Below are 15773 nucleotides of genomic sequence, written 5' to 3' on the forward strand. Positions count from 1 at the left end.
TCAAGTCACGCCATGCCAACCAGGTGACAACAACCTGAAACGAAAAGTACGCCAGTAGCACTGAACTATCCAATCACATCTGGAACCGGCAGAACTCTAACGCTCAGTAGAGTCCACGAAGTCCAGTGGAGGATAAAAGATCATGCCTGATCGAACATTAATATCACAAAATCGGTATTCCCTCTGTGCAAGAAAAAAGCACCAGTTAGAGTAACACAAAGCGAAACATCAAAGCGACACATCACTCATTGAAAACATTTTCAAAAAGGAGCTGTTTTAACCGGGTACATTGTGGCCCGTCATTAAGAATGCAGGCAAGATGGGCGTTAAATGCAGAAGACGTATTGCAAGACTTCATTTCAAAGGGCAGAGCATTCCAAAGTAAAGTAATCCTTCTAGGCAATGAGCGATACCCGCATGCAATCTTATATCGGCATAACGAAAGATTATTTGCAGAAGAGCCGCGAGTGGTGTAAGCAGGTGTACTGTGCCTACAAAATAGAGAATCTAAACTGGTAACCGGGTGAGCTACTTTACACTGAAAGATAACTTTAATGAACAACTGTAAGAAACGGTGGTCCTGAGGGCATAGCTTAAGAGAGTGGTAAAGGGGGTCCACGTCAGCACAGTAATGGGCACCACAGGCTGCTCGGATTGCACGACGGTGAACAGCAAATAGGCGCTCACTGTCTTTTGCAGATAAGCAGGGTAAGAACGATTGAAATGCAAATTCTAGATCAGATTGAATTACGCATAGCACATAAAGGCGACAAGCGCACGGGGACAGTTGACGAAAAGAACTATATAAGCAAACCACTGTAAGCATGACCCTTGACATGAGTTGGTCCCCCAAAGGCGTTCTAGTGGGCGGCCTCTTGGCCAGTTAGAAGCACGTTCTCACAGCCAAGCTTCATAACCCGCTATACCGGCGGGAGATGCATCATTTGCGAAGTCCATACCTCGCTAGCTGTTGTTGTTGCGGCTGTTCATTTTCGTGTTGTCCTTATCGAAGTAGGCTTGGGTTCAGAGTGTGTATTCACACTACGCCCAAAACGTGGCGTACGTGACATTCTCGCCCGGATAGCCATGACAACATGGAAACGTAGCGGGAAAATCCTTACTGATACGAAAACGTAGACAAGGTATCCAGACCCCTGTACCGAGTTTCGTTCTGTCGTTCCCAGCAGTTTGTGTCCAAAAGAAGCTGTACACACAGCTGTACGAGCACCGTGTACGTGGCTGTGTGAATGCACCTGCATGAAAACGACGTCTGCCAGTACGTCGTATTCCAAAACGTGACGCGTATTGTAATGTAGTATGAATAGCCCAATAACCACTGCGTTCTGAGACAACCTGCTGCGCAGCGATCAGAATTTGGAAGATTTCTAGTTTGGACATAGACTGGAAGAAGCAAGAACAATGGAGGATGGCGATTACGAAACGTACTTTATAACCAGTTCCGAAGCCACTGAGTTCGTTGAGTGCTTCTTCGAACGAATGTACTGCAAGACGTGGGAAGATTGTAGGAATGACGAGCCTGTCTGGGTGGGACCCATGCAGCCATCCAAAGTATGCTGGGGTCCCCCCTTGTACGCTCCGATGTGCTCACTCTCCGTCCATAGCTTTGCTTGGACGCTTGAAAAAGAGATTCGGACGGGTTTGTCAGTCAGCAGAGTAGTGGCAACAAAAGGCAAGGTGTCAGGGTGGCAAGTTTTGAGCATAGAATATTTCATTGGCAACTACGATACGCCAACTGAAATCCGTGCAAAGACACGATTGTATTCAGCAAGTGGCAGTCCCCCTCTCACGTTTACATACATTATCCAGCTTCAAATGATACTGAGAGGTCTAGAAACCCTATACATGCATATTTGTGGAGTGGAGATATGGCAGGAGGACTTGTGATGGCCGGCTGGCCGACGAATGCAAGGTAAGAGAATGGAAAGCTGTCAGATCGAAGCAGAAGAGTACAGTGCAGCGCTGTTGATATTGTCAGTTGTATGGACTGTTGCCTCACGACATCTCCCAGTTTTCATTCGTACCTACCCAATGTTCTAAAGATGCACTATGGCTGTCCCTAAGTATTATGTCAAAGCAATGTATACTGAAACAGAGGTCTGATATTGCTCTAGGTTCTCCACCAATACCTGCAGCGCGAAGAATATGCATTTAGGGGGGGGGGGGGGGATTTGTTGCATTATTTGTTGGGATATTTAATTCGTCTCCCCTTGATTTTAATTTTTCTCTATTTGAATATTTTCTGATTCTGTGTGTAGCTGTTCTCCAGTGTGGTAAAATCGATTGGATGGAGCGTGCTGGTTGAAGACCTGATACACGTAGCTTTGATCAAACCAGCCGTCGTAGACTACGCTTGCAACAACATCCAGCCGAGCCAGATACACCAAGCTATTGTGCATTACCTGTGAATAATAATGTGTGTACAAATATTATAGTGCAGTGTCTCGCTTGCGTCGTTCCCGTACAAGTACATAAAACAATTTTTACAACACCCCGGGACGTTTGGTTCTAGCAAGAGTAGATAAACAGTCGAGCATAATTTGGCATCCCTTGGGAGGTAGGAGCACACCTACATGATTGTACCACAGTTCTAGTATGTAGTAGGGATCGGCGGATTCTGCTCGAAAAGGTGGCAGATTATAGGCCTCAACCAAATACGCTTAAAAAAAGAGCATAATTATTATGCTCGTCGCATATCAGGGAAAACGTCCATAATATGCCAAAGACTAAGCAATATATGCGAAAAGATATGCCAAAATATGCCAAAAATATGCTCGACATAAGCAGAAAGTGTAGATCATTTCAGTAAAATTACCACCTTGGAATATTCATTGGCTTCACGGCTATCATGCCTATGGTGCAAATCAAAACACATGCGGAATAGTATGGCTGGGGTGTGTCCCCAGCAACCGTAACGATAGTGTTCATCCATGGGGAAATGTAGCAAACGCCTCCACCATTCCAAGTTCATCCATAAAAGGCATTTCTGAACGCATTTGTCCATAATATGAATGTTTTGTCCTCATTTTCTTCAGAATATTTGAATTATATGCTGGCTTCATTCCAATATTCCCTTTGTCGCTCAATATGCCATACAAGTATATGAACTGTCTCACAAAATATGCGGAAATATGCGCAAGCATATTTGGTCGAGGTCTAGCAGATTTTGCTCGAAAAGCAGTGAAATTGGCAGAGCCATACAAACCTTATGGCGGGCAATTTCTCGAATTCTGCTCCATTTCTTTATCCACATACCAAACATGCATGAAACTTACCAGAAAAAGTACCGAATTCTGCCAATTTTTCTGCCTGCAGAATCCGCCGGACCCTAGTAAGTAGGCTACACAATTGTGTAGAATGCACTTGATCAGTGCTGGTGGTCAGCATGGTAAAGTGTTCGTAGGTCGTGCAGATAGTGTTTTCAATGAAAAGCAAGGTACTTCGAAGTAGAAATCATGGCAATACATTGTTTTATGCTCGGACTCGCCTTCTCACACTGATACAGTACATGTACCAGAAGATGCGAGTGAGTCAGCCTTTATCAGGTATCCCGGGGCGCACGAGCTAGTGACGGGTAGTTCGCAAAACTCCGCGTACATGTACTAGTAGATTATGCATGTTACGAAGTCATGACCTCTGGATTTTAGCAGCCATGACTGTGCAGGCTATGGATATTGCTCTAATAATTAAAAAAATTGAGGCATAGTTGGTGTTCGGTCATGATGGAAGCAGAAGTGGAGCTAAAGGAGAGATGAGTTGATTATTCGCAGGGTGAGGGTGACATCGGTTGGACGAGTATGACGATTACGAAGACAGGGTAACATGACAATTTTCAAAGGTAACTCAAACAAATTTGGTAATGAAAAGCTCTTTTTACAAAAGAAGTCAACTAGCGAGAGAGCTTGGAAGTTTAGCGCCCTACGCTATGCTGTTGTTGTTGTTGTTGTTTCTTTATTTTACTTCACCATATGAACAGGCAAGACTGCCTTCTCACCGGGGCTATTGGCCCACGGCTCTCACAATATGATGAAAATGTTTAAAATGTGTATGAAGAAGAAAGGAACGGAAAAGAAGATGAAATGAAAGGAAAGAAAACAGTAGGTATTAATTTTATGAAGGGGGGGGGGCGGTATGAAATGGGTATTATCATAGTTGATGAGAGAAGTATGATATACAATATTCTTGTTCTATAGACTATTTAGTACGGGCATTTCATGAGAGTCATGCATGGGCAAGGCAGGATTTGGACTAGGATAGAGGACAAGAACATAATTGATGAGCATCTGTTCAGGCAGAATCTGTGAAGAAGACATAGTAGGCACAACATCGGAGAGCTAGTTGACGAGGGAGATGAGGTCATAGCCAGACAGCAATGCTTGAAACGTGTGGCGTACGTCGCAAGCGCGAATATCAGCAGGGAGAGAGTTCCATGTGGTACTGCCAACAAAGGCGATAGAGCTACGGCCTGAGGGACCAGGTAGGAACGGCACTCTGAGCAGCTGGCTGACCTGACCACGCGTGACACAACTTCTGTCCACATCCGTGGCAATGAGGGAGTAGTAGGATTGGAACAGTGAGCTGGCTCTGCCATGAAGGCAGCGGAAGACGAAGAGAAGCAGACGTTGCACGTACAGCTGGTGGAGCTGAGGCATTGATAGTCTGGCAAATAGGGGAGCAGTGGGGGTCCTTCTGGGGAGTTGGAAGATGGCTCGTATGCCAGACTTAGCAATGCGTAGCAGTCGATGTAGCAGCAGTTTGGATAGAGCAGGAAAGAAACAGTTTGAGGCATAGCAGAGAACAGACTGGATCATACTCATGTACCAGGCCCGGCGGGCATTGAGTGAAAGGCACCGTCCATGGCGCCAGAGCTGCCCGATTGTAGTAGCAGTCTTGCTGGCAATAAAGTCCACTTGGGGCTTCCAGGACAGTTGGTCATCAAGCATGACACCGAGATACTTCGTGACTGGAGTAACATCAAGCACTGTGGTACCACACTTCACTTCAGATGGTCCATCCAGACACCCACGGGGTCTCACAAACATAACTTGGGTTTTACTGGCATTTAATAGCAGACCAATGTTGTCCAAGTACTCAGCGAGTCGTGTTACAGCGTTAGAGAGAACAGAGCACACTAAATCAGGCTGATAGTCGGAGTAGTCCAGAGCCACATCATCAGCGAATTCCTGGTGGCATACACTACCTGGTAGAACTGACGACATATCACTATCACTGGTGTACAGTACAAAAAGAAGAGGGCCCAGAACGCTGCCTTGAGGCACTCCTCGGGAGCATCCAACATATTGCGAAACTGAGTGTTCCACCCGCACACACTGCTGCCGCTCCGAGAGATAACTGAGGAACCATTCCAGTGGTGTGTCACAAATGCCAAGGTCAAACAGCACTTGCACAAGCCTGGCATGCTGGACTCTATCAAATGCCTTCGATAGATCTACCATTACTACCCCGGTGTGTTTTCGTTCCGATGCTGTTTTGCCTAGCTCATCATGCAAGCTATCAGAACTGCCCCTCATAATCGGATTTTCTGGCCTTTTATAATAATACATTGACCTGCTGAGCCAACGAGGTAAAATTACATTCCATAAAATACGATACAATACAATAATTTTAATTGGTGCTTTTCCCCAATGTCATGCGGTCGTATTTGTTCAGCTTTTATTTCTTGTGTACTTGCATACTGGTATTAGTTTAGTCTCTCAACCTGCGATAAAATGATCAGCTGTAGCACCTACTCCACTTTTATGTTTATGCATCTATGTCATTCGGATCTTCCCAAGTTGTACATTGTACTGTTGAGATACCGAATTCAAATTAATCAATACCAATACAATAATGTCCTTGCCTTGATAGTGTGCTTGGACGGCAGAATGCATGGTTGGCTGTGGAGCACATTAGATTACTTTACAGTCTCCTATGATACACATCCTGCCCGACGCAAAAGAGGCTGCGGATTTAATTTTTCTGCACGTTATCAGCAATGACTACTGATCTTCAGCAACTTGGGTCTCCTATAATACGCATCCTGTGTATGCGTAAAGCTTTTGTAATGCTAACATAATGCTCGGGATAGCACTTGCTTCTGATCTTCAAAAACTTGGCCTAACTTTCACTCACAATAAGACTGTTGTAATGTTCATCGTTCCCAAGCGGTCCCTGGTATCTCCGACAATTTCATCGTGCTGTTGTACGACATGCTTTACGACATCCTTATTTTTAAAGAGTTGGCACCAGGGAGTCGTCAAATACCGGGAGTGGAAACGAGATGCGCGAGCGTGATCCATGCTCGCCTCGCGCTGGAGCACGCCGATTTTTTCCAAATAATCTTTTTTGTGCCACATTCACCAATTCCGCGGGATTTTCAAAATGTCAAAATCTATTTTGGTTCTTCCTGCAAGCGGAGCAGTTTTGACGTCTCCATACATAAACCTTCTCGTCAGATTTCCGCTTCCCTTTTGTAGTATTATCACTCTTCGTCGTGGATTCGTCGGCAGTGCATGGTCATGCTGGACAGGGAGATATCGGTAGCCATTTTACGAGTGATGTTTGGAACTTTGGCGAGAGGTGAGTAAAACCAAGCTTTATCGAGTGAATACTTCTATCACTGAATAGCTTTGTTTTGGTTTGTTACACATGCATGCTGCATGTACGGAGCATTCGATTTATCAACCTCCAGTCAAGTACAGACCCAGGGAAACTTCTGTTGCAAGGGCCATCCACTACGCCGTGAAGTTGAACAGCCCCGAAGTTGTAACCTTTTATCTAAGATTGACATATTTTATCGTGATGTTGCACATGCTGATCGTCATCGCCGAACTGACCTGTTGAAGATGGTGAAGAGGAGAAAGGTTGACACTATTAATCTGGCCTGGACGTCTCTCCTCGAGACACTGTCCAAGTTGCCAAGTCATGAGAAAATGGATGTCCTGGGTGAGTATCATCTCTTTTACTTGCCTAATGATCGTGCATAAATGTGAAACTCGTAAAAAGAAATGCAATGGTAGATTTAAGAAACTATGTGATGGTCAGGAATCAGGATACACATGGCATTATCTACCTGGATGAATACTTGTGACAATTTAAATATAGAAATACTGCGCTGTTTTCCGTGTGCGTTTTGTCCAGACCTGGAGACCACATCAGCTGTGTTTTCAAGTTTTTGCGGTACAGTAGTGGCAAGAAAGCCGTCCATCATGCCAGCATCATCCGCAGCAGCAACAGCAGCAGCAGCACCCCTGCCCACCGCCATAGTCAACTGCACTGCAGAGACACCAAAAAGATACCATGGTGGTTGGTATGTTGTTGCGGTGAGAAGAGAACTGGAAGCTAGCAGAAAGCCTGAGTTAACTAGCGTCAAGCCGGTGTTGGCGACTTTCGGCTATGAAATTCTGGCCAACATGTCTCCGAATCTACCAAACTTTGAGAAGATAATTGAATCTGAGACACATGAGCATCCACCATGTGTGTGTTCGTGTGTGTGCATGCACAGCGTGGGCATGTCAGTATGTGTGTGTATGTGTGTGTGTGCTGCCAAAGATGTCTCTCTTGTCGTGCCGATTGAATATGGTCCCTGATCTCTTGGCAGACTGCCGACTTTCTGCCGTCGCTCGGCGTTTCCATGTTGTCGGCCCCGCAAGGGGACAGGTGACCGTAATGGCAGTGTTTACCAGGACCCGGTTTGTGTGTATGTGTGTGTGTGTGCATGCATGCATGTATTCCAGTGTGTGTGTATGTGTGTGTGTATGTGTGTGAATGTGCGTGCATGCGTGCATGCGCAGTTCGTGCATGCCGTGTGTGTGCATGTGCAGTTTGTGCATGCCAATGAGTACGTGCGCACCCGTATATTGGTGCGTGCATGTGCGCATGCGTAACTGCTGACACCCAAAGTTGGCAAAAAGAAGCGAGACAGAAAGGGAGAGGGATTTAGAACAGTTTAATTCGGTGTGCATTGTCAATTCTGTGATACTCGCCACAATCGGCCAAATCTGTAATTGGATTCTCAGTGTTGGTGGTGCATATACGTTGTCACGCTTCCTCTTGACATGAGACATACTGAAAGCGGTGATGTTCTCTTACACTGAAGAAGAAAACAAGAGAAATTCCTTGACTTTATAATAATGTTGTCGTGATTTAAAAATCAATAATGTTTTAGAAACGAAGGGTCCCTCAAAAAGTCAGTGGCATACCATCTTACACCGAGAAAATTCACAGGTAGCACGTATATGAAAAGGACAATGGTTACGAGAAGTTTTTTCGTGGGTCGAACCAAGTGGCTTTGATTACTGAGGCTGAGCTATTTTCCTCGATAAATTACATCAAAAGTCACGTCACTATCCGCGCGTGAATCGGGCCTCCAGTCATACATCGCAACACTGCGATAACGCCTACCGATAAATTAGGTGTCCTCCTACTAGTAAACGAGCAGACCACTGCAAATATCTCTGTATACACGTTCTGATGGACGCTTTCTCCCAAAAAATACTCAAGGCTACTCTAAATTGCATTTGACGACGCTGAGGTACTCAAGGCACCGCAAAAATTTTGCGCGAGGCGAGCATGGATAATCAAGATTAACGGCGTTTCCACTCCCGGTATTTGACGACTCCCTGGTTGGCACCTATGAATTCAGGGGATGGCCCACGCCTGGTAAAAAGAAAAAGAAAGAAAAAAGAATGTCTGACATCCTTATACCGTACATACCGTACAACACCGTTTTGACGTCTTTGATGGTACGGTACGGTACATGTACGGGATTGCGCCAGGCATGCCGGTGGCAGACACAAGCAAACACGGAAATGTAGTGTAGGTATCATACATGTAGTTCAGCACTGCTAAGGGCTAATCGGGACACATACGATGAACATAACGCTTGTCTATGAATGCAGAGTGATCATTTTCATCGCTTGTGATGATGGTAAGAGGCTCTTGACTGTCGCAATATTGATAACCAGAATCGTCCATAGGATCTGCACCACCATGCTAGTGTGTCACTATTAGGCAACTGAATAAAAAAGAGAACGACAAGTTACGCTATACTGTCCACTAACACCACCAGTTACTAAACAATTCACATAAGGAGGGGAAGGTGAGCGCAACAAAGATAAGCACGAGCTGAAAGTCACTGCTGTGAAAGACGTTGGCGGATGTTCATGCATGTAGATGACGATACTGGTAAGACCATAGGACAATACGGTCAAACCTGCTATTCCAGAACGCAAAGCAACATTCCACACAACTTGTGTGGCTCAGGAGATGCGAGGATCAATAAAAGGGGAAGCTATGCCAACAAGACTCATGAAAAAACCGAACGCCTCAGTAAAACAGCACTGTACTTCGACTATGACAATTTAGATGGACAATAAGCAGCGGTAACAAGCAGCAGTTTCACATGACGATCGTTTCGCCGTATAGATAAAGACGGCTCTTCAGGTGTGCAGGAATGGCCTCAGATGGAGAGCCAAGGTTTAATTTATACAAAAGACAAAGACCAAGGAACTACAAGTTACGCTATACTGTCCATTAACACCACCAGTTACTAAACAATCAGCTCATGCGATAACATTGTACGACACTTACTTGGTCTTTCTCTTTTGTATAAATTAAACCTTGGCTCTCCATCTGAGTCCATTCCTGCACACCTGATGAGCGGTCTTTATCTATAGTATACGGCGAAAGGATTGTCGTTTGAAACTGTTGCTTGTTACCGCTTCTTATTGTCCATCTAAATTGTCATAGTCGACGAACAGTGCTATTTTACTGAGGCGTTCGGTTTTTCATGATTCTTGTTCGCATAGCTTCCCATTTTATTGATCTTCGTATCTCTTGAGCCACACAAGTTGTGTGGAATGTTGCTTTGCGTTCTGGAATCGTGGTTTGACCGTATTGTGCAATGATCTTGCCAGTATCGTCATCGACATGCATGAACATCCACCAACAACCTTCACAGCTGAGACTTTCAGCTCGTGCTTATCTTGGTTGCGTTCACCTTCCCCACCTTATGTTATTTCTATAACTTAGAACCTTCCAAGTTGGAAAGCTGTTGGAGTGCGCATCCAAGATGTGTTAAAGCTGTTAGCCAGTTAGTTGTTGAACGTCAGTACTGTCGGTCAGTGGCATGCAATGTTATCGCATGAGCTGATTGTTTAGTAACTGGTGGTGTTAGTGGACATTATAGCGTAACTTGTAGCTCCTTGGTCTTTCTCTTTTGTATAAATTAAACCTTGTCTTTCCATCTGAGTCCCTTCCCGCACGCCTGAAAAAAAAACAATCCACTCGGCAAGCCTCCAAGAAAGCACCACTCCCTGCTCAATACACAGTGTTTTGTGGAATTCACCCCGCATCAGTTGAGCTTGAGTAGGTTGGGGAAGATTGTTCCTGAAGAGCACCACTTATATAGTGCTCTCCAGGCACATACATCACCAGGGATACAAACTAATAATAATAATAATATAGTTGGGCGCAACTCAAGACTAATAGAATGGAGAAGAGTAGCCAGGTGTGCACTGCGTCCATGTGATAACGGGGTTGTGTGTGCAAGTCTATAAAGAGTGGAGGATAAGACCATAAGACTATGACTTACATCAAACAATCCTGACCCAGCTGCTACCCTCCATAACGGGCAGGCAGGCATTTTTTGAGATCAAGATATCAGTCCTGCCGATCCCGCCTCACTCAGGTAGCCTTGCGATACCGTCTCTTATGCAGATGGCCAGTGGGGTGCTTAAAACCTCACGCACAATAACTACGGCCCAGGTCGATGCCATGCAGGAGCAAAATTATTCATCATCTCCCATGTGGCTGCTGGCAATTGTCGCCAGGATCGGATGAGCTGAGGTGTGGTCAGGTGAATTGTCTCCGTCAACCGTTCTCCCGTTGAAAGCACCTTTCTTCCAAGGGTGTCTCTAGCTGGCTTAATGCGACTTCGCGTGGATACATGCGATATTAATTTTCCTGCTATATTATGCGCCCCTTTTCACTACCCTCAACTAATCAATGAGATATGCAGTTCAATTTTAAGTTGATTTCAGCATTTACAATGGCTCATAGTTATTAGTACTGTTTGCTCTCAATACTTGCATCCTTTAGGCAGAGAGCTAAACTTTGGTACTTTGAAGTATTTTTTAAAAGAACCGTCACTGATCAATCGCGGAGCTTTTTAGAGAAGCACAACTATTCAATCACAGAACTTGATTGGTGAAAACCATTCACCTTGAAACGACATTGAGTGACTTAAAATGTAGGCTGGCTTTGAACAAAACCATTGTATTGAAAGGACTTGATATTCAAAAGTATGTGACTCCGTGGAGATAGAAGCAACCGATCAAGACAGACAGTAGTGTACTGTAGTAATAAACAAAAAGGCGATGTGTATGTTTACAGCCATAAACAATAACTAGACATGCATCAAAACAAGTCCAGTAACCACAAGATAATACATGAGAAAACAGAAGGTAGATCATCTACTGTTTCCACGAATTCCGGAGAGGAGATCTAGACTGGAAACGAAGTCTAAACAGCGATAGAATGTGTTACGTACCCCTCTGACCAGCCTTTGTAATAGGTTGTTTTGTTGTTTCAGCTCATGCTCACCACCTTGCAAGGTTATCTGGGTCAGATGCAGAACATTCTGGTGCTGATTGCGTAGCTGCCGGGTGCTGGTCGACTTCTCGCGAAAATCCAATTTCAGGACCGTTAGAACAACGTGGCCGTTGGGCTTTACGAAGGGTACTCTAGCGTTGGTCTGAAATTTTTTGAAGTCAAAGTCCCCATTGCTAGGAAGACACCTGTAATGACTAACGCTGTGCGCTCGACCTAAGTGCTGCAGCGTTCCCAGGATAGTCCTCCGGTCCGATATTGACTGGCTCGTACAGCGCCGTCCATTTGCATCCACCTGTATCTCCATCGTGGCACAGGGAGCCAAGAAATCCCTGGCCAGCGTCCATGTTATTGAGCCTACCGTCAACACATGATGATCCTGTGCACTGGCGCTGGTGGTAGTGTTCGTCGCAATGCGGCAGAAGGTGGCGCACGATTCGGCTGCGAGCTGCTGATGTAAAAGGGTCGCGTCATCGAATCGATTGCTGTTGTTGTTCAGATACGCCATCGTAGCAGGACTGGTATAGGTGTTCCGATCCAGTGAAGGTGACGAATGACGATTGGACTGAACGCTTCGTTTACAAGGACTTCAGACACTTCGTGCTTCGTTTATATGTACGTTTGGAGTGTTAGAGAGGCAGGGTTGATAGGTGACGTGTCATTGGCAGTTCTGGCGTGCTGTTCTATCGCTTCCACAGTTGAAGTAATTGAGCTTCTGCTGCGAAGATTATAGTGTTTGCGTTACCTAAGTTCTTGTTCGTGACAGCTTCATGACAGAGGTATGAAACGAACAGGCGAAAAAGATAAACTACTTAGTAAGCTCCGATGTGTTTGGGTGTGGTTGTTAGCAAACCAGTCAACCTTATCCGTTACATGTATATCCTCGCGTAATGTGAGAACAGTGTGCACGGAGACGCAATATCCATCCACTATGCTTTAGCTGGGTGCGTGATCCGTACGCCTCAGTATAATAATTATGGTTTTTAATACATTGCTGACGGTGTGAGTGTCAGCTGCTGAACTTCCGTAGAAACATTTACACCGACAACAGTCAATTCAAGGCGTGAGATTAAAATAATTATTTTAAAGAAGCTGTTACGACACCACAAGTTCTCAAGCGTCAACGGCCTTTCGCTTGTGACATTGTGTACGTTTCAATGCAGTTGTATATCGACTCCGCCGTACCACTGATGCTTACGGCGTGGTATACGCTACATGCGCTATGTGCGATTTGCTGCGTACGCTGTAGTTGTATGTTGTATGTGTATGCTTTTCTGATTATACGCTGTCATTTCACGCTATAACTACCTGGTGGTTTTAGTGTTAGTTTTTGCTCGATCAAGTGAAATATACTGTTGAAGAGTAAATAGTTGTCCTCGTGCCGTGCGGTCGTTCGTTACTGACAATTTAGCAGAATCAGAAGGGTTCACAACATTTGGCGACCACGCCAAGATCGAATCGAGCATGGCAGAGGTACTACATCATTTTGGAAGCCAAATTGATCGCCATCGGAATTCGGTATGAATTTGAAGGCGATAGGTTGATGGACACCTGTAATTGCTAACCCTGTGCGCTCCACTTAAGTGCTGCAGCATTCCGAGGATAGTCCTCCGGTCCGATATTGACTGGCTCCTACAGCCCCGTCCATCTGAATCCACCTTTATCTCCATAGCGGCACAGGGAGACAAGAAATCCCTGGCCAGCGAACAGCTCCGTCCATTTGCATCCACATTTATCTCCATAGTGGCACAGGGAGCCAAGAAATCCCTGGCCAGCGAACAGCCCCGTCCATTTGCATCCACATTTATCTCCATAGCGACACCGGGAGCCAAGACATCCCTGGCCAGCGAACAGCCCCGTCCATTTGCATCCACATTTATCTCCAATGCGACACAGGGAGCCAAGACATCCCTGGCCAGCAAACAGCCCCGTCCATTTGCATCCACATTTATCTCCACAGCGACACAGTGAGACAAGAAATCCCTGGCCAGCGAACAGCCCCGTCCATTTGCATCCACATTTATCTCCATAGCGACACAGGGAGCCAAGAAATCCCTGGCCAGCGAGCAGCCCCGTCCATTTGCATCCACATTTATCTCCATAGCGACACAGGGAGCCAAGAAATCCTTGTCCAGCGAACAGCCCCGTCCATTTGCATCCACATTTATCTCCATAGCGACACAGGGAGCCAAGACATCCCTGGCAAGCGATCAGCCCCGTCCATTTGCATCCACATTTATCTCCATAGCGACACAGGGAGCCAAGACATCCCTGGCCAGCGAACAGCCCCGTCCATTTGCATCCACATTTATCTCCATAGCGACACAGGGAGCCAAGACATCCCTGGCTAGCGAACTGCCCCGTCCATTTGCATCCACATTTATCTCCATAGCGACACAGGGAGCCAAGACATTCCTGGCCAGCGAACAGCCCCGTCCATTTGCATCCACATTTATCTCCATAGCGACACAGGGAGCCAAGACATCCCTGGCCAGCGAACAGCCCCGTCCATTTGCATCCACATTTATCTCCATAGCGGCACAGGGAGCCAAGAAATCCCTGGCCAGCGTCCATGTTATTGCGCCTACCGTCAGCACAATCATAACGATCCTGTGCACTGGCGCTGGTGGTCGTGTTCGTCGCAATGAGGCAGAATGTGTCGCACGATGGGGCTTCGAGCTGCTGGTGTAAAAAGGCCGCGTCATCGAATCGATTGCCTTAGTTGTTCAGATACACCATCGCTGGTATAGGTTTTCCGATCCAGTGAAGGTAACGAAAAGTAGACAACGGCCACAAGCAGGTTGGACATCACCGTGACCAGTTGTGGAACGCTGAATAGCAAAACCCGACTAGGCATTTCGTGGCTGCACACGGTGAATACCGACTTTCGGATCTAGCAGGATAAGAAGGTAACTGAGCATAGTGGCCATTGGAGTGCAATATGACTTGTTCGAACTATCGGAAGGGATGCGACGCTGCCCACTGCTGTAAGGCAGGACACGCATTCAAGAATGTCATTTGGATACATACTACCGGCATGTACATGTACATGTAGTTGGAGATGAAATAGCCAGAATAGGAACACATCGCATATCGGTATCCTAGAATTGCTTGAAAGTGAAGTGCCCTTTCCTGCGCATTGAATTGTGCATCATGCTCAAAAAGCAATACTTCCCTGTTCATTATTCTGGCCCTAGTATTAGTAATCATGTCCTTCATTGTAGTTCTCTTTCGTTCAAAAACTCATTCTTCCCCCTTTATAACCTTGTAAAGGTGCCGTGAATGTTCACAGATAAAATCATTACCAAAAATTCAAAAAGGAAATTGTACAACAATTGTGCAAATCACATGGAAACGAGTTAGGAAGAAAATATTAACGACTGGAACAAGCTAAGCAGTCAGAACGTGCGATAGCAGGGCACAACACTCACATCATAATTATTACTGAGACATTCAACTACCTGAGACCTAGCTCTCACACACCTCCAGTGCGCCAACCAACAGCCTTCCTGCTTGGAAGGCTAGAAGTTATGGTAGGAACAATGAGGGGAAGGTGAGCGCAGAGAAAATGTGCACAAACTAAGTCCCACGGGAACAAAGAATGCCGACCTTTACAGGACCATGAGGGGACCAGCTCATAACATGACAATGCAGTCTAACTACAATTCGAAGCAGCAACGCAACACACCACCTAGCTTGGGTGGATCAACAATATAAGAGATAAAGAAAGGGGGAAGTTTTTACGAAATCGCATTGTACAAACCGGACGCCAACTTCTAACGGTACGACCCAATGCATGACGGTATCGTGGACGAGCTGACTACGACCGTTCTTTATCTCTGATGCTGCTGACCCACCCTAGTTGGGGGCGGTGTGTTGCTTTGCTGCTTCGAATTGTATTTAGACCGCGTGACATTCTTATGAACTGGTCCCGTCACGGTCTTGTAACAGTCGGCATTCATTGTTGCCATGGTACCTGTACATCGCTTGTGCACATTTTCGCTTCGCTTCGCCTAATTGGTCTTTCCATAACCTTGAACCTTCCAAGCTGGAAGGCTATTGGCTCGTTCACTGGACGTGTGTAAGAGCTAGGTCTCAGATCGTTGAAGGTCTCAATAACATTCAGTTTTGTGCCTTGTTATCGC

General features: G+C 45.8%; 2 long non-coding RNA genes across 2 annotated transcripts; both read left to right on the top strand.

Annotated features, from left to right (window-relative positions):
- The first annotated feature begins 1367 nt into the window (after window positions 1-1367).
- Window positions 1368-2450, top strand: LOC135825346 (uncharacterized). The gene is made up of 2 exons (XR_010555063.1): window positions 1368-1930; window positions 2277-2450. It is a non-coding gene; the product is annotated as an uncharacterized LOC135825346 (long non-coding RNA).
- Window positions 2451-6698: 4248 nt separating this feature from the next.
- Window positions 6699-7474, top strand: LOC135825205 (uncharacterized). Its single transcript, XR_010555033.1, has 2 exons — window positions 6699-6963; window positions 7159-7474. It is a non-coding gene; the product is annotated as an uncharacterized LOC135825205 (long non-coding RNA).
- Window positions 7475-15773: the final 8299 nt, after the last annotated feature.

The sequence above is a fragment of the Sycon ciliatum genome, chromosome 9 (genome assembly GCF_964019385.1).
Source record: "Sycon ciliatum chromosome 9, ocSycCili1.1, whole genome shotgun sequence".
Classification (NCBI taxonomy): domain Eukaryota; kingdom Metazoa; phylum Porifera; class Calcarea; order Leucosolenida; family Sycettidae; genus Sycon; species Sycon ciliatum.